The sequence below is a fragment of the Peromyscus eremicus genome, chromosome 2 (assembly GCF_949786415.1).
Source record: "Peromyscus eremicus chromosome 2, PerEre_H2_v1, whole genome shotgun sequence".
Taxonomy (NCBI): domain Eukaryota; kingdom Metazoa; phylum Chordata; class Mammalia; order Rodentia; family Cricetidae; genus Peromyscus; species Peromyscus eremicus.
Window position 1 is genome coordinate 77,792,990 of NC_081417.1, and position 22,830 is coordinate 77,815,819.

The following is a 22,830-nucleotide window of genomic DNA, read 5'->3' on the forward strand; positions in this document are numbered from 1 at the left end:
CAGCCACAGTTCTCTATGCCATAAACATTTGCTAAATACTGGTCTCACAAACCTTGACCTTCCCATAATCATCAGAGTCACCAGTTTTGGCCAACATCAACTTCACAAGATGTTTCCCCCATCGATCCCAGCTTCCAATTAACAATGTTTGGCTTTTATTTCATTTCATTCACATTTGTGACTTCAATCTTATTTTCTCCTCAGCCCCAGAAAACAAACATGCTAAAATTCCTGTTAAAAAACAAGAAAAGAAGAAAAGAAAAAAATGCTCTCCTGATGTCAACTTCTTTGTCTTCCCCCTTTTCACCCCTCTCCCCACCCCTCCATTTCAAAGCCACTAAAGAAACTGGGTTTATTGCTTATGTGTCCCTGCATATGCACTATGGTATACCCCCACCCCTAAAAATCTTTGAGAAAAGACCATTTGCCTTTAAATAAGGACATTTTTCTATTCTTATCTTACTTGACCCTTCAACTTCACTGTACATTGTTAATTATTCTCCTTTCAAACTTGCCTTACTCATGACACCATGTTCCCTTGATCCCTACCCAACTCCTCAGATACTTTCTCAGGCATCTTTGCAAGGACCAGGAAAAGCTGGTCCACCCTTACTTCTTTACTTACCTTTTCCTTGACTATCTCTGTCCTCTTCCTCTGTCCATCTTAAATACACCAATGAACTCCACATTTAGACAATCTTAGGATAATGATTCTTAAACATGTATACTCATGCCACGACATTCTCTACTATTTCAACTGACCTGTCTACCACTTAAGGGCTTCAAATATAAAAAAAATACTCCAAATAGAACTTGGTATTTTCTTGTGACAAATACATCATTAGATCTCGCTATTTCTACTTCTCAATAGGTTTAAATCCATTCTCTCTCCTGCAGCATTTACATTCACTTAGTTCAAGTCACCGCCCCTGGACAAGTGCAAGGCTGTTTAATCTTATTTTGCTTCTCTGTCTCTCTCCAATTTAACCTCCCATGATCTAATACAGAACCATGGAAATCCTTTCTATTGTCAAGGATCTGAAGGGAGGAGGCCAACAAGATGCTCCCTGTTTTGGACTCTGCCTCAGTCTCTAGCAAGTCTTCCACTGTTGTCCAACAGAACTACTCAGTTTCTAGAAAACACCAGGCTATTTTGTGTCCTTTTGTATCCTGTTTCACTGATTATAACGGCCCTTTCCATTCCCTATCCACAAAGTCAACTCTTTTATCTTTCAATCTTCCAGTGCGGGTCAAAGTCCCAGAAGTCTCCTCTTTCCTCATTCCCACACACACCCATCACCCTTGGCACGGAGTTGGCTGTACCATCCTGTATGCCAACACCTCTGCACCTTGTACATTACAGCATTAATCACACTGACTTCTATCGTCCGGGCATCAACACTTGGACCTTGAACATCTTAAAGATGGAGAGATCACCATAATTAACCTTTTCAACCAGATGCTCAGGGCTGGCATACTAACAAGGCTCGGGGAAGATTGCTAACTAACAAGAAGAGGGATGAAGACATGTGACCATCAGAAGCAAAAGAATGAACTAAACTGGCTTAACCACAAACCAATATTTAAACGTAACTGTTGCCTGGAATGATGGCACACGCCTCTAATCTTAGCACTTAGGAGGCTGAAGCAGGAGGATCATGAGTTTGAGGCCAGCCTGGGCTACACATCTCCAGTTCCAGTTTAGCCTGAGCAACACAGTAAGATTCTACCTCCAAATTTAAAAACAAACAAAATGACCCACTACTATTTCCTGACCAGTTAATTACCCAGCATTCACGCATGCGAAGTATCACATTACACAAGAAGCAAAGGGTTGGCAATATAGTCCCCCAAGCTTCCTCAAGTCACTGGCAATGAAAGAACCTGTCTGATCAATCCTAGGCGTTCCATTTCCAATGGTCACCAGGAAGGAAAGGGAAGACACAAATCACTGGGAAGGTGACTCTAAAAATGCCTCTGCAGTAACCTTCTTCCCTAGCACATCCCCTAAGTCAGCTGTTCTTCTGTGGCAAACCTGCCCTCCTCATCATAAAGTCTTCCTTGCCTGTATCCACATCCACAGTACCCACCCCATGCCAGGGCAGCTCCAAACTCAAAAGCTACGTCAACACACACACACACACACACACACACACACACACACACACACACACTTCCCCCAAATTATCTGGCTATATATAAATCATACCACCAAACTGGTACCTAGGCAAGCAACTTAAACAAATGTTCCATTCACTAGAACAGGATATGATTTAAAAAAAAAAAAAAGTCTTAAGTGATCTAAACAAAAATTAAAGGCTTATAACATCTTAGAATAGGAAGAGTATATTTTATCATAATGCAAAAAATTTTTAAAAAAGGTTAATAAAAGAAACCACACAAACAGATAGAGCTACTTTCTATTTAAAGGGAAGGACGGAAGGAAAGGAACACACCATAGGGAACATGCTTTGTATCTTAGATAAACTACTAATATCTTGAAAGTTGTAAAAACAAGAGCTATATTATTAAATATACAAGCTAAACAAAAGCAAGCTGTAAAATGATAATCCTAATTGAAAAATTGATAAGCACAAACAAGAAATATATGTGAAATACAAATGGTCAATAAAACCAGAAAATAATGTGCTTTTTGATTGATCAACAGAATCTAAATCTAAACTTAAATCTAAAGTGCAATTTCTCCCAGTCTATTGATTTTTCTTATCAATTTATCCAATAATGTGAGGAAGGATTCTGTGAGACAGTCTTTCGTTCCTCCAGGCTAATTCTGGCACTGTCTACCAAGAATCAGCCAGGTAAACCCTTTGACCTCCCAATTCTGCTTCAAGGTATTTCCTGCAGGAGATAATCAGCCATCTACGCTGGCATATCTAGATAAGGGCATCATTACAAAACTGACCGTCAAACCAAAGGCAACGTGACAGTCTGAAGAACAGGATTATTTAGTAAATAAAAATATATTCCAGGCACTGGAGAGATAGTTCAGTGGTTACAAGTACTCACTGCTCCTGTAAAGGACCTAGATTCGGTTCCCAGCACCCACGTGGCGATTCAAAACTATAACTCCAGTCCCAGGGGATCTGTTGCCCTCTTCTGACCAACATGGGCTCCTGTACACACTTAGTATGTATAAACTCATACAAACACACATAAAAATAAATCTTTTTACCAAATGCATTCAGAGGATGAAATACGTTCTGTTATTTTAAGAAGTGACACTGTAGATGTCTTTCCAGGAATATTAAGGGCCAAATCTTTCCAGCACTAAAGCATCTGAACTTGCTGAGTGCACACGCGCAAATGAAAACCCACAAGCAGGTACCTGTGCAGTTTTCAACCAAGTCGGCAAAAGTAGCGAGTCTCCGAGGAAACAAAGTATGTCAACCAATCAGCTGAGGTAAAAGAAGGCTGGATGCAGCCAATGTCAGGATCCCAATCCCAGTAGTTAACTTTTAGTTCTGGTGTTTACAGGCAGAATCCAGGACAGTCGAGTCAGATCAAAGATCCCTGCAACAAGCCGGGTGTCAACAGGTGAAGCAGAGAGGTAAACACAGATGTGTGTCACAAGGGACGGGGCACAGAAGTGTGACTGCCTCGGGACTCAGATGAAAGTCACAAAGAATTCCCTGAGAACTTACAGCCAGACATCTGCTATTAATTAATCAGAGACTGGAAACGAATCTTATTCGTCTGGCCCACAAAAAACTCAAAGTGAAAATTGGAACTGTAGCGCCCATGGGTTGAAGCAAAAGCAAAGGCATATTCTTTCCAAACTGATTCACCTTAAGTTCTCTATGCCCAGAGGGGAAAAAAATCGCATAAGCTTATACAGACATGGAACAGGGTCAGAGGCAGGAAGGAGGAAGGCGCTGGGGCTGGAGGAGCACAAAACATTTGGAAACAAGCCAGCACATACTGAAGTCATCAAAGCCAATACATGCAAAGTCTATACATACTGGAGTTGTCAGAAACGGTTTATAAAATGATAATGCAAAATAAGACAATATTTTAATAATTATTAATAGGATGATATATTTAAAATTATTCCATTTGAAAACGGCCCATCAAGATGACTCGACAACATAAAGCTGCTTGCTAAGCTGATGACGTGAGTTTGATCACCTGAGCCCACCTGGTGGTGAGAAGCAACTCCTGACTCCGGCAGGTTGTCCCTGACCTCCCAAAGCACGCATGGCCACCCCTTACACACAAATAAATACATAAATGTTGACAAATCGAGAATGATTCAGAGTTTCCAGAGATGGAAAGTATCATATTTATTCGGGGAAACTCAACAGAGAATAATACATACAACAGAGAGCAGCTGAAGAGGGAATTAATGGTCTAGAGTTTTACTGAGAAGAAATTATACAGAGCAGTGAACAGTGGCAGAGAAAAAAACCTGAAAGTGAAGTGCAGAGGCAGGACGTGTTGCAGCCTCAGAAACATCTAAGCAGAGACCCAACCTACAGAAGCAACAAGAGTAAAGAAATAATTTTTTTTTTTTTAAATCCCAGAGACCACGCCCGGCTCATGCCTGTAATCCCAGCACTAGAGAGGCAGAAGCAGAAAGACTTCCATGAGTTTGAGGCCAGTCTGGGATACATAGAGTTCAAAGCTAACCTGGGATACAGGATGAGATATGTCTTTAAAAATAAATAAATAAGCAAACAAAGTCCCAGAATTAGAAGATAACATGAGTCCTCAGAATCAGAAAATAGAAACATTAAAGTAATGCAGAAAAAAAACCCAGAATTTTCTAGACCACTAGTTAACACAATATGCTCATCTGTGAGTGTGGGCATTCTCAAGCCCCAACAACAGGCCTGCAGGCCTCACAAACGGCCTGCTGCTAGTGTTAACAGTGGCTGTCCTCACTGTCTGAGTGTCCTTCTTACGTTGGTATTTGGGGAGCAGGGAGGGGACTGGGAGAACAAGAAAGCCAGTCAGGGGTTCTGGACGTTGACACACATCTGGCATCAATTTTGACTCTTGGGAACCCAAGCAGTGGAAGCACAAGGACCGGAAATCAAGGTAAGAGCTGAGACCACCTGTCTTAAAGCACATTCAGATTTACAATCCCTGGCAGTCACAGAGGCAAAGTCAACGGTTACCAATGCCTTTCAAGACAGGCCAGAAGAACTAGAAAAGGGCAGAGCTGAGAACATTTGCCTGCTGGTTCTCTTTTTAATGATATCAAAACTGCATCAGATATAAAACGGTTTGGTATGATAGCCTTGAACTTTCTGGAAGCCACAGATCTTAATCACCAATTTAGTCGGGAGTAAAAACACAGACCACAGGCAGCAGGCTTTCATGTGACCTTCGATACATGTTATTATCTAATGATAGAAAACCTCTCTGCCTACTTGAGCTCACACAAAATATCGTGATTTCCCTTCTTCTTCCAGAAGCAGACCTCTGGAGGTTGATCCCCAGCCAAGAACAAGAGCACCAAAACGCAGAAGAAAACTTAAATGTTTTCTATCCAGTATTTGTCTGGCCTTTAAAGGAGTGACTTTGGGGTTCTGTCCAAATTCACAGAGGACACAAGAAAAGACCGGGTCATCAAAGACAGTTGGAAAGCACTTCACTCCTAGAAACACCACAGCCTGCAAACAGTAAACTTCAAAGGCAATGCAGAGCTCTCCTGGCATTTGCCATGTGTGCTGTAAGTGTGTGAAGGGTGTGTCTATGTTTGCTTTTAATGATCAGTCAACAGACTGCAGTTTAACTAGTCTTACTTCAGCTTTAGTTTCTTGGAGAGTGTTCTCAAAGTAGTTTGTGCATGGTGTTTATTAAAAAATGTAATGCAACATCTCTCACAACTGCAAAGAAACTTTTAGCGTTACCTAGCCCCACCTCCTATCCAGTGTTTTCATTGAAGAGAATATCTGTTGCAGAATCTCTGGTCAATCCTTCAGTTACAGGAAACTCACTACCTTCCAAGGCCAGTGGTGAAGCCCTTGGGCAAGTCACATAGTACAAATTCTCTCTTAAGTATAGTTCAAACCATGGTGCCTAAAAAGCCCATCAAGATGGGGAGGGGATGCAGCTCGGTGATGTGATACTTGCTTATGATGTACAAGGCCCTGGATTCAATCCCCACTACCACAAAAAATAATAATGATAAATTAAAAGCCCACCAAAGGCAACTAGCTGCTCTCCAGCAACCAAACTGGATCCAGTCCAGGCTTATCAAGAAATGAAGTCAAAGACAATCTCCTTCTCGCCTCTTACTCACAGTCCCTACCTCGGCTTCACAAATGTTTCCAACTGCTTTCCACTGTCACAATACAATATTATTTCTTCAACAAGTATGCATATCTGTGTACTCAAACACACAGCCTCCTGTAAGTCTACCAAAGCAGACATGAATGACCAGGAGTGCCCTGTGGTTGTGGCTGATTGGATGATTGAGAGCAGAGCAGAGGCCTTGTAAATCTTACACCCAATCCAAAGCTGTCATCTAAAACAGGGCCCTGTTTCCAAGTGTGACCCCAAGTACACAGGTGTATAACGCAGGTATACAAATCAAGTGTTTCATGGATAACAAACCGTAAAGAATATACATGTCAATACTGAGAATGCCTTGTTAAACAAATACATAGTACAAAATATAAATGTATATTTCGAGTCATTTCAGAAATTGCAGAAGAATCTGTCTTAATCTCAAGCCAAAATTCAATGGGTCATTTTGGAAGGAATTCAAGTGAGCAATTCAAACAGTAATTTTAAAAATTCCAGCATTCTGAAACAACAGAATCCAAAGACATATTAATTTGATAGTTACAAGCTGAGGACTGACAGATAGGAAATGTTTGCTCTCCATGATTAAGCCACTATGATTCCAGGAGAAAACTTGATATGTACAGAAAAACAACAACAAAAAAAAAAAAGCCTACTGCCATCCATAACATGCCATAGTCTTAAATCTGAGTTTGGGCGTTTGGGGCAGCTTTGGTGGCCCATGCAATGCAAGTTGTGTGTTTTCAGAACTGTAGCTGCAGTGGAGTCCATGACACAATCAATTATCTGATCTCACGGAGGGCCATGATCCACTGTTGGAAGCTGGGTCAAGAAGACAGTGTCTCTGGGGTGGAAGGGTGGGGGCAGGGTGGTGAATTCGATGGGACTAAATTGCTGAGAATAAAGCCACCTAACCTGAGTGTTCTCTCACACTTGATCACTTTACTCTGTGATGAAAAATACAAGTCTGGAAGAATCTTTCAAGAGAGAGAAAGAGAGGAAAATGAGGGAGGGGGAAAGAAGGCAAGAAACTCCAACCACAGAAAAAGGAATTCCTCCCACTGTACCAGACAGCCAGGAGATTCGGCCTGCAGCCTTTCTGAAGTCTAGAATGCCATCTTTTCAAGTTCAATTTTCAAATGTTTCTTGTATCAGCCTCGTGTGGTTAACACAGAAATCTCCAAAAACAAGCAAGCTCAAACTCAAAGTAGTTGATGGTTGGAACAACAATAATAATAAATCCTAAAGGGTCACTTTTCTATGTCCCAGGATGAGGACTGGATTCTCTTCTTCGCCATCAAGATGGCATTCAAATATCAAATACAAAATGTACTCATAGAATCCTTTCTGTCACTTGGGGTCCTAGTTTTCAAACCTGCACTCCATTTGAGTTCCAAATACAGATATAAACTTCAGACAAAACATCCAGCCACAGAACTCGTTCTGAAAATGCTCAGAGCCGTCCACTCCACAAGCAAGAGGTGAAATGCCAAACCTCAAAACAACAAATGTAATAACCATGTGGCAAAAGATGAATCCAATTAATGTTACCTTAAAATAACTTCAGCAACTCTTCACTTTCCAGTCCTAATTGCCCATCATGGGACTTCAGAAGTCAGTGTGTGGTGGGAGACAAAAAAAAAACCAACAACACTTTCTGACCATTGTACTCCTTGACCCTGAGTGAACCCAGTGAAACCTGCATTAATGGATCCTAAGGCCTTTACAGAGGCCATAATCTGTCAAACATTTACAATTACAAGGAGCTCAATAAAAATGGGATTGCTAAATAGTTGTTGTTTTTTTTTTTCCAGTTTACTCTGGTCTTTTGATTTAAAAAAAAAACGTATTCCCCTTGAATTCTCCTTCCCCTTGAAGGGAAGGAAAAGCAGTGTTCCCCCCAAATGAAGTTCTGTGGAAAAAAATTCTAAGACTGGAAGGGACTTTAAGTGTTGTTCTTCTCTTCTCCAGATACATCAGTCACCAGGCATGTCACTGTCAAGGGCAATTTCAACCAAGCCGACAACTTCTTCTCTATTTCCTTGAGAGACCGACTATTGAGCTTAGTCCCTTTTCACCAGGAATGTCCTGTGACACCTCAAAACCCCCCTTTCTAACCGGAACCGAACATCCCACAGCTGCTTGCCCCCAATGCACTGTCTCTGCCCTTCAACATCAAATTACCCAGCTTCCTGGTCCCTCCGTGCTCCTCACCTTTGTCCAGCCTCACATCTCCCAATGTCAGGCCTCAGCGCATGCTCAGTCCTTGAGCTCCCCTCCGCCAGCCTGCTGCCTCCCACAGTCCTTTCTGCCAGTCTGCCCTTTGACACTATCGCCCTGATTAAAATCCACACTGCTGCTCTGTTCTCATTCACAATCACCAGAGACTCCGTGGAGAAAACCAGAGACAAGATAAGGCTGTCGCTATGAATCGATGCATTCTAATCCCAGCTGAGCCCTAAACCTGTCATTTCTCTCCGCTCTCTCCATTCCTCATGTTGCCTCGTCCCTCAAAGAAAGCCCACAGCATGTAGGTCCATCGTGGAGAAAACAGAGGCTGTTACTCAAGAAGCTTCATGGCACTCTGCTCCACCCCTCTCTCTCCCTGCTACCTCCCACTACACGAATGATCTGGGCTGTTCCTCTAGCTCTCCTCTCTAGTCTGTGTACCACACTCATCTGCTCCACCTCAGACACACAGAATTGCCAGGTGCTGCCTCAGCCTTTAGATTGTCAAGTGGTCTGAAGTAAGGATCTCATACATGTTATTTTGCAAAAGCTTGCCACCACGTGATTTATAAAGTAATCAATAGTTGCTATTACTGGCCAGGATAACCTTACCAGTCCTATGATGTGATCCTCCTGCCTCTGACTTTTCAGCATATCCTACTGTGGTCATAGGCTGACCCTTATTGATGCTTGTCCTCAGTGGAGCCGAGGCTGGAAGCACACAGATCCACACAGAACTTGGCCACAAGGAAAGGGTGCACTGTGGGATTGCTTAAGCTTGAACTTGCTTACATTCAGCAACTATCAAACGTATGATTTTGTGCAAAGTAGTATTTATAGGCAATATCCTGAAAGCTGCCAGCCCATCATTCCGCAAGGAATGTGGAATATGCAGCATCTCCCTCAGACTAAGGCAGCAGAGCTACTTGTCTGAACTGTCTCCCCTTGGCCCACAGTTGCTTTCCTAAGATAAGCTTTGGCACTCTGCCATAGACCTGGACTAAATGTGGCTCTTTCAAAACTCTACTGTTGGACTCACAGGAAGGACAGTGTTTGGAATCAGGCATTGTGGCTCATGCATGTACTCTCAACCCATAAGGGACTGAGACAGGAGGATTGCTGTCACTTCAAAGCTTTCTTGGGCTACTGTGTAAGACCTTTTCTCCCATCATAATAATAATAATAATTATTATTAATTATTATTATTATATTATTAAAATTGTGTTTAGAGACACTGACCACTATTTTCACTGTCTGTGGTTTGACAAACTACAGAGAATATCTTGTCTCCTCCCCACACTGTGAAGAGTCATGCCTCTTGGTCAGTTTTCATGCACACAGGCTCTCTGGATCACATACTGATTATTCTGTCTCTGTGTCAGCTACCTGGAAGGCTAGACCAAATGCATGTTCCTTTTCAAACAGACAGACTCTCAGTGTTCATCCCTGCTTAAATTTACACTTTCACTTCCTCATTCCACCTTTCCTTCCTGTGCTCACTAAAAGTCATCATAGTCAGTCGTAAAATATGTACACAGCTGATTTCAAATATCTCAAGTATTTCACAGTATTTTCACACAGTTCTCCACTCCCGCTGTCTCTGAGTTCATGGAGACAGTCTATCTTATCAACTTTGTCTGTCCAAGGTTTAATAACTGATCATTTATTGGATGTCAAGTTTGTGTTACCTGTGACTACTTCTGACAGTGGATGAAATGAAGTACTTTTAGAGAGGCTCATTTGATCTTCCCAAGGTGCACAAGAGGCTGCAGTATGCCTGGCTCCCACAGGAAAATGAAGCTGAAACACGTAACATGGAGAATACGCACCAAACAAGCGCAGGCACAAACGCTTTGGACTCTTCAGTATTTAATTAGGGTGCTTGTCGCATTTTTAAACAACTAATCCATTACGTCACAGAAACACACTCATGAGGAATACTCCACCATCAGCTGATAAATGAATCCAGCTAGATATCAGACTTGTCGTGGCTGATTAAAGTCAGTGAGGTCAAAAGGCACAAGACCAAAAGAAGGCTGAGGACGGCTGTGGGATGGTCTGTATGTCAAATTGCTCTGATTGGTCAATAAATAAAACACTGATTGGCCAGTGGCCAGGCAGGAAGTTAGTTTAGTTTTTTTCTCAACTCGCTCTTATAACTTAATTAATCCATATTTTTTTTTAATCTATGATCTGCTGTGTGGCTTGGTCACAAGTATGTGGATGTCAGTGCAAGAACCTTGGGTGTTTTTTTTCAGGTGCCACACACCTTTGTTTTGAGATCGGGTCTCTCACTGGTCTGGAACTCACCAATCAGGTTAGGCTGGACTGTGAGCCCGGAGTATCTGCCTGCCTCTGCCTCCCTAGCCCTGAGAGTACAGGCACTTGCCACTGATGCTTGGACTTTTAAAATGCTGCTTCTGGTGATCAAACTCCTGTCCTTGTGCTGGCAAGGGGAACACTTTCTTGATGAGCCATCTTTATAAGTCTGCTGGAGAAATCATGTGCCTAGATTCCTCCTCCTCTTCCTCCTCTCCCCAGAAATTCCACCTATCCTCTCCTGCCTAGCTTGTCATTTAGCTCTTTATTAAACCTATCAGAAGGCGCCTTAGGCAGAGACACATCTTCACAGTGTACACAAATATTCCGTAACAGCAGGCTAAGCTGACTGACATAGTCTCCATTGATTTTGACTGGGAGGAAAGTATTAACTCTGGCCAGTAATTGTCCTAGTGGATGCTGGTGGCTGGCTTTGAGCTTGTTCTCACATACAAATAATACACATTGCATCTGTCTCTGCCTCACCCTTTTCCATCTTTTCATCTCCTTTTAATGACAAAATAACCTGGTGGGTAAAATTTTTCACTAAACATATGTCAAGTATGTAAAAACAGGTTACCTCTCCTTTGAGCTTTCATAATTAATAATAAGTCTCCAGGTCATTATTTGTGGGCTGATAGGCCAAAGATAGTCCATGAAGAAAGCTTGCTATAGCCTGCCATAGCATATTATCATTGATTATAGAGTGAGTGACAGACATGTGTTTTTTGCAAAGATCCAGGGCCTGGAAATTGGAGATCAGGGTAGAGCATGGCTGGTTGTGCTGTTGGCTTTCATGTGGGCTTGGGTCGCACCTTCATATACACACATCCTTTCCTCAGTGCACCTCTATGTAGAGAGCTCCCTGTTCTATTGGATTGGAGCCCCACTCATATGACTTCTGTTAACACCAGCCAGCCCCTAAAGGCCTATCCCCACACACAGGTATGTTCTAAGTTCAAGCTCCAATCCTATTGGTGGGGGAGAAACTCTGTCCAAACCAAAGAATGAATACATTTTACTATACATCTCTCTTGTGGTAGTAATGTGTTGAAGCACGAAAGCTCCGATTCCTATTCCTAGAAAAATATTACTCATTCAGATGAGGATTTGAGATCTGTGGGCCTCTTCTTGGAAACCGCCAAATGCTTAAGTAGCTGGGACTTCCACGAGTATCCACCGCCTAACACATGCTTCAGTGTTGAGATCATTTGGAACCAAAACATTCACCTGTTGCTTCCCATTCTAAAAATGACTTTTTTCAAGGAAGCTTTAGTCTTTGAGCCACACTGCTTTTCTCCCAGGCCTATACAGAAGGCCTTTCTCAGAATCTCCACAGTACATGAGAGTGCTTTGTATTCCTTCTGGTTCTGCCTTAAGTCTGAACTAACCACATGACTCTACCCCACACTGGACCAACCTATCTCTGGTATTAGCCTGAAGCAACACCCATGCCAATTACCTGCCTGGACCAACGCCTCCTCTAATCCCAAACATTGTCTGTACCTGTGCTTCAGATTGAGAGCCTGGAGACCTGTCTGGTTTCCATGTATCAGTCACCCTAAGGGAAAGAATTCAACAACAAACAGGGATTTAAGCGGATGCATCAAGCCCAAACACACATTAAATCCTCAGTTGCCTGGACTTCCAGGATAAATATTGATTATAAATGAGGAATTAGGTATAGTTTAAAAACAGAGGGCTTGTGCCTTGTTTTCCCTTCAGTTTCTAAACAACAAAAGAGAAATATAAGGAAATATTCATATTGAAATATGTGAGTGTGGAAAAACTGAATGATTTGAATGACAAAAAATGTTTAAGCATATTTAAATCAGTTGATTTAACACATTGGTAAGAAAAGCTGCCCTGGTGGGGGAAATAGGGAAATGGTGGCCAGGGGCTACCAAATATTGGTTGTGAGATGGCCAAGTTCTGCTGACCTGATGGGCGACATAGTGACTACAGCTATACCATCTTATAAGTGAGCATGGGAGTACATACCTGTAATACCAGCACCTGGGAGATAGAAACTGGAGAATCAGGAGTTCCGTGTCATCCTTACCTAAACAGTGAGTTCAGAACTAGCCTGGGCCATATGAGACCCTGTCTCAAAATAATAATAATAATAATAATAATAAAGTCTTATGTATTTCAAATTTGTTCAAAAGTGGGCCATAGGTGCTCTAACCCCTCCCACCAAAAAAAAAAAAACCCACACAAATAAATGAATAGTTAAATGTTGGATATGTTAACTAGCTTGACAGATTGGAGTGACCATTCCACATCAAGTTATCAAGTATTACTCTTTAAACACAATTATACTTCATTATAGTTGTCGATTTCAACAAAAGCTAAGTAGGGAAAATGAAAAACCAATTTTCCAGATACCTTTTATCCGCTTCTAAATATAGTTCATCCCTCTGGGCTAGTCATTAACCGTGAAAGCAGTCGTGTGTTGTGTGTCGTTTCCACCGCACTCACCCCCCCACCCCCACCCCTTGCTCCTCAGCTCTGTCATGCTTCTCTGGGAAGTGACACCACCCACTCCTTGATGGCTTTACAAAATGTCAATAATTCACAAGTTAGATACTTCACATTTTTCTAAAGCAAGTATCCACAGATAAATCTAAGACAATCATACTTTCCCATCTTCACTGAACCTCAGCAATTAAAAGAAAACCATTTTTTAAATCTAGTGGTCAAGCTAAAGTCACTGGAGAATTACCTTCCCAAAACACAGAAGGATTAAAAAAAAAAAAAAAAAAAAGAAGTCTCCAGCTTTAGCTAGAGCTTCTAGGGTAAGATTACCTAAACGGTACAGAGCCAAGTCTTTAAAATTAAGTAGCAAGAACAAAATAAAATCACAGAGTCACCAAACAATAAACCCGAGGAATGATTTGTTCAAATGAGACTCGAACCCTCTAAGTTGAGAAGGGCAAGGCCTGGGAAGGCTGGGGCATGGCCATGTGAGCAGCAGTAGGGAGCTGGCACTCGGGTCTTGATTTCCCACCTCTCGGTCTCAAATTTGCTTTTCAGATTTCCAATGTAGAATATTTCAATTCTTGACACAGCTTCTTTGAAAGTGGCAAAAAAAAATTTCCATGGCAAAACAGTGTAAATACGAAATGAACAGCCTAGCAGAATAATAATTCTTTGCACAATGAAAATCACCAAGAAGCTATACAGTAGCCAACCACCTGATCTCACTAATCAAAACCTTAACTCTGGTGTTCTAATTTCCTATGGATTATGGAAAATCATTAAATTGGTAACTACTCTATATAGTAGTGTTTTTACTCCAACCAGGGTTACTTTGTACCATATGGCTATGCAAAGCCTTGTCCAGCCGCTCACAGAGCAAGCCGTCCATACATGCTGGCTATTACTTAGCAGTATGCTAAAGGGCTACCGTGCAAAACCTGTTTCAACCAAAGCTTGCCTTCCACCCACCATTGCTTCTGTGTTCCTTCCCTTGTTCTTATTTCCCAGGCCTGTGCAATCCCATGCACATGCAGCAGCTTAGCCTTTTGCAGAGTCAACCCATCTCATTCTGCAGACACAGCACTCCCCCAGGAACTCCTGAATCACTCTAATGTCAAATGAGCTTCCGCATGCAATCTCTTCTGTGCTTACCATCATGGCACTGACGACATCGTCTCTTATACACTGTAAGCAAGTGGCCAGCATTCTTCTTCCCACTAGACTCTAGGCTTCAGCCTCCAGGGATAATGACCTCTCACCACCACCGCCCCCCCCAACACTACAACCAAACAATACACACAAAATTGCTGCCATACACCATGGCGAAATAGAAATCTAATATTCACTAGGCAACTCACTATGTCCACCTCACTATGCTGCAGATGTTCAGAACAAACATGACATGGAAAAAGACAAAAAGAAAAGGAAGAAAAGGCCAAGAACTACAACATTAGGCGGAACCATATGAAATTGCCTTTTTTACAGGGTAAGATCAAATCAAGCCATTTCCTGTGAGTTAGCCATCGATAATGACAGCTGTAATGGCGGCGAATACACTAACACGGCCAATTCTCTTATTTGGCCTCTTCTTCATGTCTAACTCATGCCTGAGGCTGATCACCAAGGTCCAACTAACAAAACACCAAGATCCCACAATCAAAATTCACTATTTGGCTACACTGGCTAACATGTCCAGTCAGGACTTTACCAACTCATACCTAACCAGACTTCCCCCTTTCTCCTTAAAAACCACTCCTGCAGAGACACCTGCTGTTGCCTTTGTCCAATCCAGAGGCAGTACCCCACCCCATTGTCCCCTGGGGGTATTAAATCTCCTTTGTGCTGAGAATTTGGTGTCTGGTGTGTCCTGTGCCAACCAGAGGTTCCTTCATCCATTATAACAATAAACACAAAAGCAATGTTCCCTTATTCAGAGGTGTCTCAGAACAAAATCCAGTTCAATCCGCTGACAGGCAAATATATGATAAAATAACACGAAAAGTTTAAAATCAGACCAGGAAATAAAGGCAACAGAAAGAATTAGCAACATTAACTTGAGCAAAAAGAAAGTTCCTAATGCAGAGGGCTGTTTTACACTGTATCTCACATTATGTATTTAACCCAGAAATTATCAGAAAGTAGTTGACATTAGAGAGAGACAGAGATAGACAGAGACAGAGAGACACAAGCAGAGACAGAGACAAAGAGATAGGGAACCACTTGTAGAGACACGCTAAGGGGGCATTATTGGTCTATAACAGCTCAAGCAGGCTAACAGAATCTAGAATTTATGAATATTATTAGTATCATGACTGAACCAATAAGCACATATTGTACTTACCACCCAGAGAAAACCAGGCTCCTCTTAAGTATTCGGGAAACAGAGATTCTAATCTACAAGAAGTACAAACTATAAAATCTATATTCACATTCACTTACAAGAATCAACCAATCTAATCATGGGAAAGTCCATAGGCATAAGCATCTCCAATAAAGCCATCTTCAAGTGCATCCTGCTGAGCCTCCCAAAGCAACCTCTATGAATACAAGTGCCAACAAGGACATTTATCCTCCCAGTACTGTTCTAAATTTCACAGGAAACAGCATTAGCATAAAACAAAGAACTTAGGCTTACAGTCCACAGAGCCATCACCTACCTACAGAATTCAAGCTACTTCCATGTGCTGAAATTCCCACTTTCAAATGGAAAATCCCTACTCCCTCAAGAATGAGCAAAATTTAAAATAAAAATACTGCTGATGATTTCCAAAGTATTTAAAATGAAGCTCTATTCATCAAAAATACTAATAAGTATGACAAATGCCTATCCTTACATAATTTCATCATTTGGAACAAATGACTTCATTCAACTCAAGAAATGAAAAGCTGACTTCCATTTTCTCTTTCAGGAACCAACTTTTCTTTGTCTTCATCAACCTCCCCTTCCTCTCCCACCCCCACATCTCATTTTCAGTTCATTTAGCTCACCCTTCAAGTCGCAGACACATTTTCCTCCATCTCAGAAACAATGTCAGCCTTGCCTCTTCCACTGGGTTTTGTAAATACCATGAAACCAAGACTATATCCGATTTATTCTAGCACACTCAAAAATACATTTCTTTATTTATTCAGACATCTATCATAATTTAATTCACTCATTCAATTCTTTTATTCAAAAAAAGTTTCTGCAGTGTGTAGTGTATTGTACTGAGCACTGGGGAAACATCAGGAAACAACATGAGAAATTTTTTTTAGAAGTATTTTCCTCATCTAAGAAGTCAGAAATAAATGAAAAAGGGACTGTGGGGCAAGCTGGACACACAGGAAAGATCCTTCAGTTTTACAAGCAGGAGCTAGAGAAGGTCTCGCTGAGAAGGTGGTGACCTTTTAGTAAAGACAGGGAGAGCAAGCGTTTAGATACCCAGGAGAAAAACTTCCAGGCAGAGAAAACAGTCAACAGGAAGGCCTTGTGTAGGTAAGCTCGGGTGTAGAGCTTGTTTAGAGTAGGGATAAAGGAGCCATTAGCATGTAACAATGGGCAGGCAGCACAGGCCTAGGAGAAAAGCAGCAAGCAGAGATAAGATGTGGTGATTAAATCTGGAGCATGTCACACGCAGTGATTATCCCTGTCATTAGACATTTCATATAAAACATTGTAATGGCTTGCATAGACAGTTTAGCTACAAGGCATAATGTTATTAAATATTCAGTAGACCTTACTAGTTGAAGACCTGCAAGGAATTATTCCAAAATATTCCAAAATTCGATAAAGAAGTTTGGTTTTGGCTTTGGGGATTTAGCTCAGTGGTAGAGCACTTGCCTAGCAAGCGCAAGGCACTGGGTTCAGTCCTCAGCTCTGAAAAAAAAAAAAAAAAAAAAAGACAAGAAGTTTGGTTTTGATTTGGGTTTTGAAGACAGGGTCTCATTCAGCCCAGGTTGGGCTCAGATTTGCCATGTAGCTGCAGATGACCTTGAGCCCCTGATCCTCCTGCCTCCACCTCCCAAGGGCCAGGATTTTAGGTGTGAGCAACCATGCCCAGCTTCAGGAAGATATTAAAGAGTGCTAGACTCCAGATGAGTCTCCTCTCCATCCCAAATATTCCAAGATGTGTGTACTGTTTTTCACTACCAAGTGTCATAAGCACATGCTTCAAGTATCGTAACAGTTTTACAAAGTAAATAATTGATCTTCTCTTTCAAACAGTGTGGAAGACATGACAATATAATTATCTAAAGTAGAAATAAGATCTTAATCAGAAAAAAGTTAGTTTTTTTTTTTAAATCCATTTAAAAAACAGAGTTGGACTGACTGTTTACCTCAATCAAGTGGTTCGCTAGATTTTTCTAGAACCTCCAAGGGAGCCTGCTGGAGTTTCTCTGGGTGTTCTTTAGGCTCTTGGGGTTTGCAAGTTCTTCTGAGGATTCAGTTTGCCCTTTATTCACCGTGATAACAATGAATCCCACAGCAAGCTCTCCTGCTAACTAAAACTCTCTTTGTTTCTTCCTTTAGCCCCCAAATCACCACTAATCTCTCAACAATTTTAAGAATATTTTTCAGACAACCATAACTGGAAAGGACCACTGGGGGTGGGGTGGGAGTTCTGTTCACCACAGAAGATCATGCCAAAATCCACACCATTTCCTGTTTGGGGTTTGGGTTTGGTTGGTTTGGGGTTGTGCCTAAGACTGACCAGGCAAATGCTCTACCCCTTGATCCTCTGAACTTTTTGTGAGACTCATCTAAGTTGCCTAGGCTAGCTTTGAACTCACTCCATCATTTGAACTGTATCCCATCCTTAGAAATTTAATATGAAATATTTGATTTTCAGGGCCTAGACAGGCCCTGAACTTGTAATCCTCCTGTTTCAGCCTCCCAAGCAGCTGGGATTACAGGCCTAAAACATCAACCCAGAATCATCCCATCAAGAGAAGCCATAATGGATTCTCAAAGAATGCCTGGTGGAGTTCAGTTCTCTCCTGGAGAAAAAACACTTAAAGACCAAAATTATATCTTGTCCTTGTTAAACCACTATTGCGGATTTTCTTTTTCCAGACAGAGTCTCATGTAGGCCAAGCTGACCTTGAACTCTCGCCTACATCCACCTTAACATGTACCACCACACTTCAGCTTGTGCAATGGCAGAGATCAAACCCAGAGTTTCGTGTGTCTTAAGCAAGCACTTTACCAACGGAGGCACATTCCAGTTTTGAATATATCCTTCTTTTTTTTTTTTTTTTTTTTTTTTTTTTTAGTTTTTCGAGACAGGGTTTCTCTGTGTAGCTTTGCGCCTTTCCTGGAACTCACTTGGTAGCCCAGGCTGGCCTCGAACTCACAGAGATCCGCCTGGCTCTGCCTCCCGAGTGCTGGGATTAAAGGCGTGCGCCACCACCGCCCGGCGAAAGTTCTCACTAGCTTTCTGCATACATTTCAATAGTGTTTATATAAAATGGTGTTCTCTGTATTGTGAGGATCCCTAAACACTGCAAGCTCTATCTTCCAAACTAAACTTTGACTCAGATTTCCAGCTACCAGGAGAACACATCTGCCTCTATAGTTTTAGACAGGTCTAGAACTAACAAACCTCATTGCAACCCTCTCCTACCCTGGTGTCTCACCTGGTAATGGCATCATAGCAACCACTGTAGTTCGGTGCCCTCTACAACTTTCAACACAGGCCCCATGCACACCAGCATGATTTGCCAGAGGCCGTATATTCCAGGCATCTTCCCCAAGCCTGCCACTCACATGCATTCCTTCTGGACCGTCCTTCTTATTCTTAGGCATGGAATAAACTTAGCCAGGGGCCTGACACCAGCACCCAGCTGCCATGCCAATCACTCATCTACTCCAAGGCAGGGGAAGCTCTCCCTCCACCCTCAGAAGCGTGCAGAGCATTCTGTTTAAACTTTGGTTTGGAGTATTTATCACTGGCTGCCTGAGCTGAGTCATCTTTGGCTGTGTCTTTCCATGTTTATAAGCTAATTGCTAGCAAGACCCATGCTTTTTTCTGTCTGCCGTTGAATTTTTCTTTCTAAGTGTTCTCAGCCATGCACGAGGATCCAAAATCCTCTAAGATATCAGATGCATGGAAATTAACTGACAGGATCTCAGATAAAAATGGCTAGAAAGCAGATGTTGCTGAATCCGGAAAAGTCAGTCGGACTGCCCTGGCCTTTGAACCTTTCTGTCTGTGTCTACTCAGCAAGGAAGGCAAGGAGCTCTCTGTGGAACTGCAAAGAACAGTGGATCAGAATGAATGATTCATTTTCTTGACATGACAATAATCCTTTTCCCAACAAATCATAGTCAGAGAGGCAAACGACCCCTTAACAAAAGGCAATTCTGCTTTAGCCGTGCTGGGTTGCTCCGTTCTGAGACCACATCACCCTTATCATCCCCTGATTAGACTTCTAAGGAGGTGGGGGAGGAGTCCTCGTTTAATGCTCCCACAGTGAAACCTGCCTATAATGAATAACTGCACCTGTCTCCGTTCCACAAGTGGTTCCAGACCTGCCCCTGGTACTCGGTTTTCCACCTAACAAAAGGCCCACACACAGATGCCTAGCACTTGCTCCCAGATGCCCGGCCCCCTTGTCTGAGACCCGGGGGCAGCAGAGCCCCGTGGAAAGAACACACCCTGCAATGGCATTATCCATCTTGAGTGTCACAGGGCTGGAAATGGTTTTCTGCTTCCCCCTTCAGTCATTCGCATCACCGACGAGAACTCTACTGAATGAAGTCAGGCTGCAGTCCAGAAGAGTCCATGCTGGCAGGCTCTTCTGGCTTCTGCTTGTTGCCTTTGATGGCAACCTTGGGTACAGCCTGACTAAGACCAGGGGGAGCAGGGACAAATGGAAACGTGCTGTCATGATGACACACAAATGTATAAAAATATACACACTGTGCAAACAAGCAAATACAGTGATGAAGAGAAGGCTGTAGGGTAAATCGACGACAAAGCAGTGACCTCAGACAGGCAGCTGAAGTGGCAGAGATGACATCTTTTACTCTAGACAAATGTGTATGGCTTGGATCACTACAAAACAGTCTACATTTACAAATAAATACAGTGCCTCTTCCGGTTGGACCCTTTCTATAATGTTTGTATCCTTAGATGATCTCAGCAAGACCACCCAAGTTAAACACCAGACTCAGAATCTTCTAGGAAGACGCCATAAACTGGGCATAGAAACTCAAACACAAATTCGGTCAAAAATAGGAACATCCAGAAGGAAAGGGAAGCAAGCCAAGGCTACAGACAAGACACGCAGGGTCTGGCTCCACATTTTCACAACTCACAGGTAAATCTCAGTGAACTGTTTTAAGTTTATAAAACGAAGGCCTGGATACCAGGGGAGGCACGAAGAGGGCTTTGAAGAAGCTGCTGAAACAGAAGAATCACTCAAAAGTCGTTCCTCTGCATTTGAAGGCATTTCAGAAAAGCTTCAGTTGGTCACATGATTCGACAAAAAGAAGGAGGCAGCATGGTGGTGTCTGACTGTGTTCCCAGCGCTTAGGAACCAGAGACAGAAAAACTGCCCGTTGAAGGCCAGCCTGAGCTACACAGGTGTGAGTGTGTGTGTGTGTGTGTGTGTGTGTGTGTGTGTGTGAGAGAGAGAGAGAGAGAGAGAGAGAGAGAGAGAGAGAGAGAGAGAGAGAGAGAGAGAACATGATGGAATGCCAGCTCCATGATAGAAGAGACCTTACTCACACGGCTTGTTTCCAACTGTCGCCCAAGGGCAGATGGACATTTAACAAACACCCACTGAACATGGAAGGACTGAATGAGCCATATGCGGGACTCCACGAAGAACAGAAACTAGACTTGGGAAACCCATACTACCAGTGCGTGTTCCTAGTTCACAGATGTAGAAAGAAAAGCCCTTTGACTTACCAGACACAGCGGAGCTTGCTCTAGAGGCCTTGTGACTCCCTCTAGCTTGATCACTTTTGTTCCCTCTCGGGCTTGGTTTATCTCCCAGGGTCCTTCCAGATTCTAATCTTCCATGGCTCCTCCCCCAGCTTCAGCATCTCCACTTCCACTGCCTTGACCCTTGACTCAGAAGGTCAGGGGTCCCCTGCCCCTTTGCCTTTGGTGTTCCCAGAGCACCAGGAACCCATGATTGGGAGCCCTCACCAGACTCTTGACTGGGGGTAGGGGGTCTGCGTTGTTCATTTCTGTCCATCCTGGTACTGGGCACAAGGCCTATTGGCACCAGCAGTCAGTTACACTCCTCTGGGCTAGAGCAGATCTTACCTCCTCTGGCCCACATCTACCTCCCTCCCAAGAGCCAGCCAGGCCTATCCTTTATTGGGGCAGAAATTCAACGAAGAGTTAGGAGAGTCACTAGGACCCAGGGAAAGAAACCTGAGCATAGAGGACTGACAGGAAGACTAATCCAATCCATGGTTTCCAACTTAGATAATGAAAAAAAAAAGGAAATTCAGGTGTGGTGGTGGGTCCTCCAAACCTTTGGGGTGTTGTTGAGGCAGAAATGGTTGCTGTGAGTCAGAGGCCAGGCTGGGTCTCATAGCTCAGGCTAGTCTGAGTGAGCTACAGTATAAGACCCTGTCACAAAAGCATGGAAAGGGAGGGTGGCTGGAGTAAATGAAAAGGCAGGCGGCAAACTATAAAGAGAATAGTTCACCATAACCCCACCCCCACCTCCCGGGGAAACTTGCATCTCTAGAACCACGGGCCCATAGAACGACCACAACAGACAAAATGCCCTTTAAGTGACAGTTTCAACCTTTGGATTCAGAGATTCAAGCTTTGTTTTTCTCTTCTAGAGGAAGACACTGGCTTTGAAAGCATTTTCTTTTATTTCTAGGCTACCACAAGCACACCCTGACCTACCCCACTCAGGCTCGGACATGTTTGCTTTAGCACTGGACTAAAGTGAAGAGTCTGCCCTGTTATTATATCACTTTTTTAAAACAGTACCACAAAAAGAAAATAAATTATAACCTAAATCCATGGGTGCGTTAAAATAGTTCCCTTTCATTTTCAGAAGGGGAGAAAAAAGCCCTGACTTTTATGTGAACTTCAGGGTTAAAGTCTCCATGGTAGTGGTGGGTGGTGGGTGGTGGGAGAGAATGTCCAGGTATTAGCACAATTCCCTTGGCCCTGTGCCAGCAAGCAGGTAGTGTAAGAATAAAGGCTGCAATGAAATCACACGGACTTACTAAACAAAGAGCCAAGAAATTTCAATACAATCCCCCACTCACTAAAAAAAAGTGACCCCACCCACTAAAAAAGTGACCCCACCCACTAAAAAAAAGTGACCCTTTGAGAACCCTAAAATAAAATATGTCAGCCTTCGACCTATTAAAATTAACTAGTTGATTTTTTTTCAATCATGACAAACCTAAGTCCCCACCCCACACCTTGCCGAAGATTTAAAAAGATTAGTAAATAAACAAATTAATTAAAAGCTACTGAGAGGACCATGCATTCAAATTGTATCCAGAAGACAACAAAATGCTAACCTAATCTCTTTTAATGATCTGTCTCCTTAGCCGCCTAC

General features: G+C 42.6%; 1 protein-coding gene across 2 annotated transcripts in view; it reads right to left on the reverse strand.

Moving 5' to 3' along the window:
• Lpar1 (lysophosphatidic acid receptor 1) overlaps window positions 1–22,830 on the reverse strand; it is a 124,081-nt gene that overhangs the window by 97,651 nt on the left and 3,600 nt on the right. The window contains exon 2 of one of the 2 annotated variants that reach the window (XM_059254399.1): window positions 12,328–12,382. The exons of the other annotated variant lie outside the window; for it this stretch is intronic. The gene's annotated coding sequence lies outside the window, so the exon portion shown is untranslated. The remainder of the gene's footprint in view (window positions 1–12,327; window positions 12,383–22,830) is intronic. 2 annotated transcript variants of the gene reach the window in all.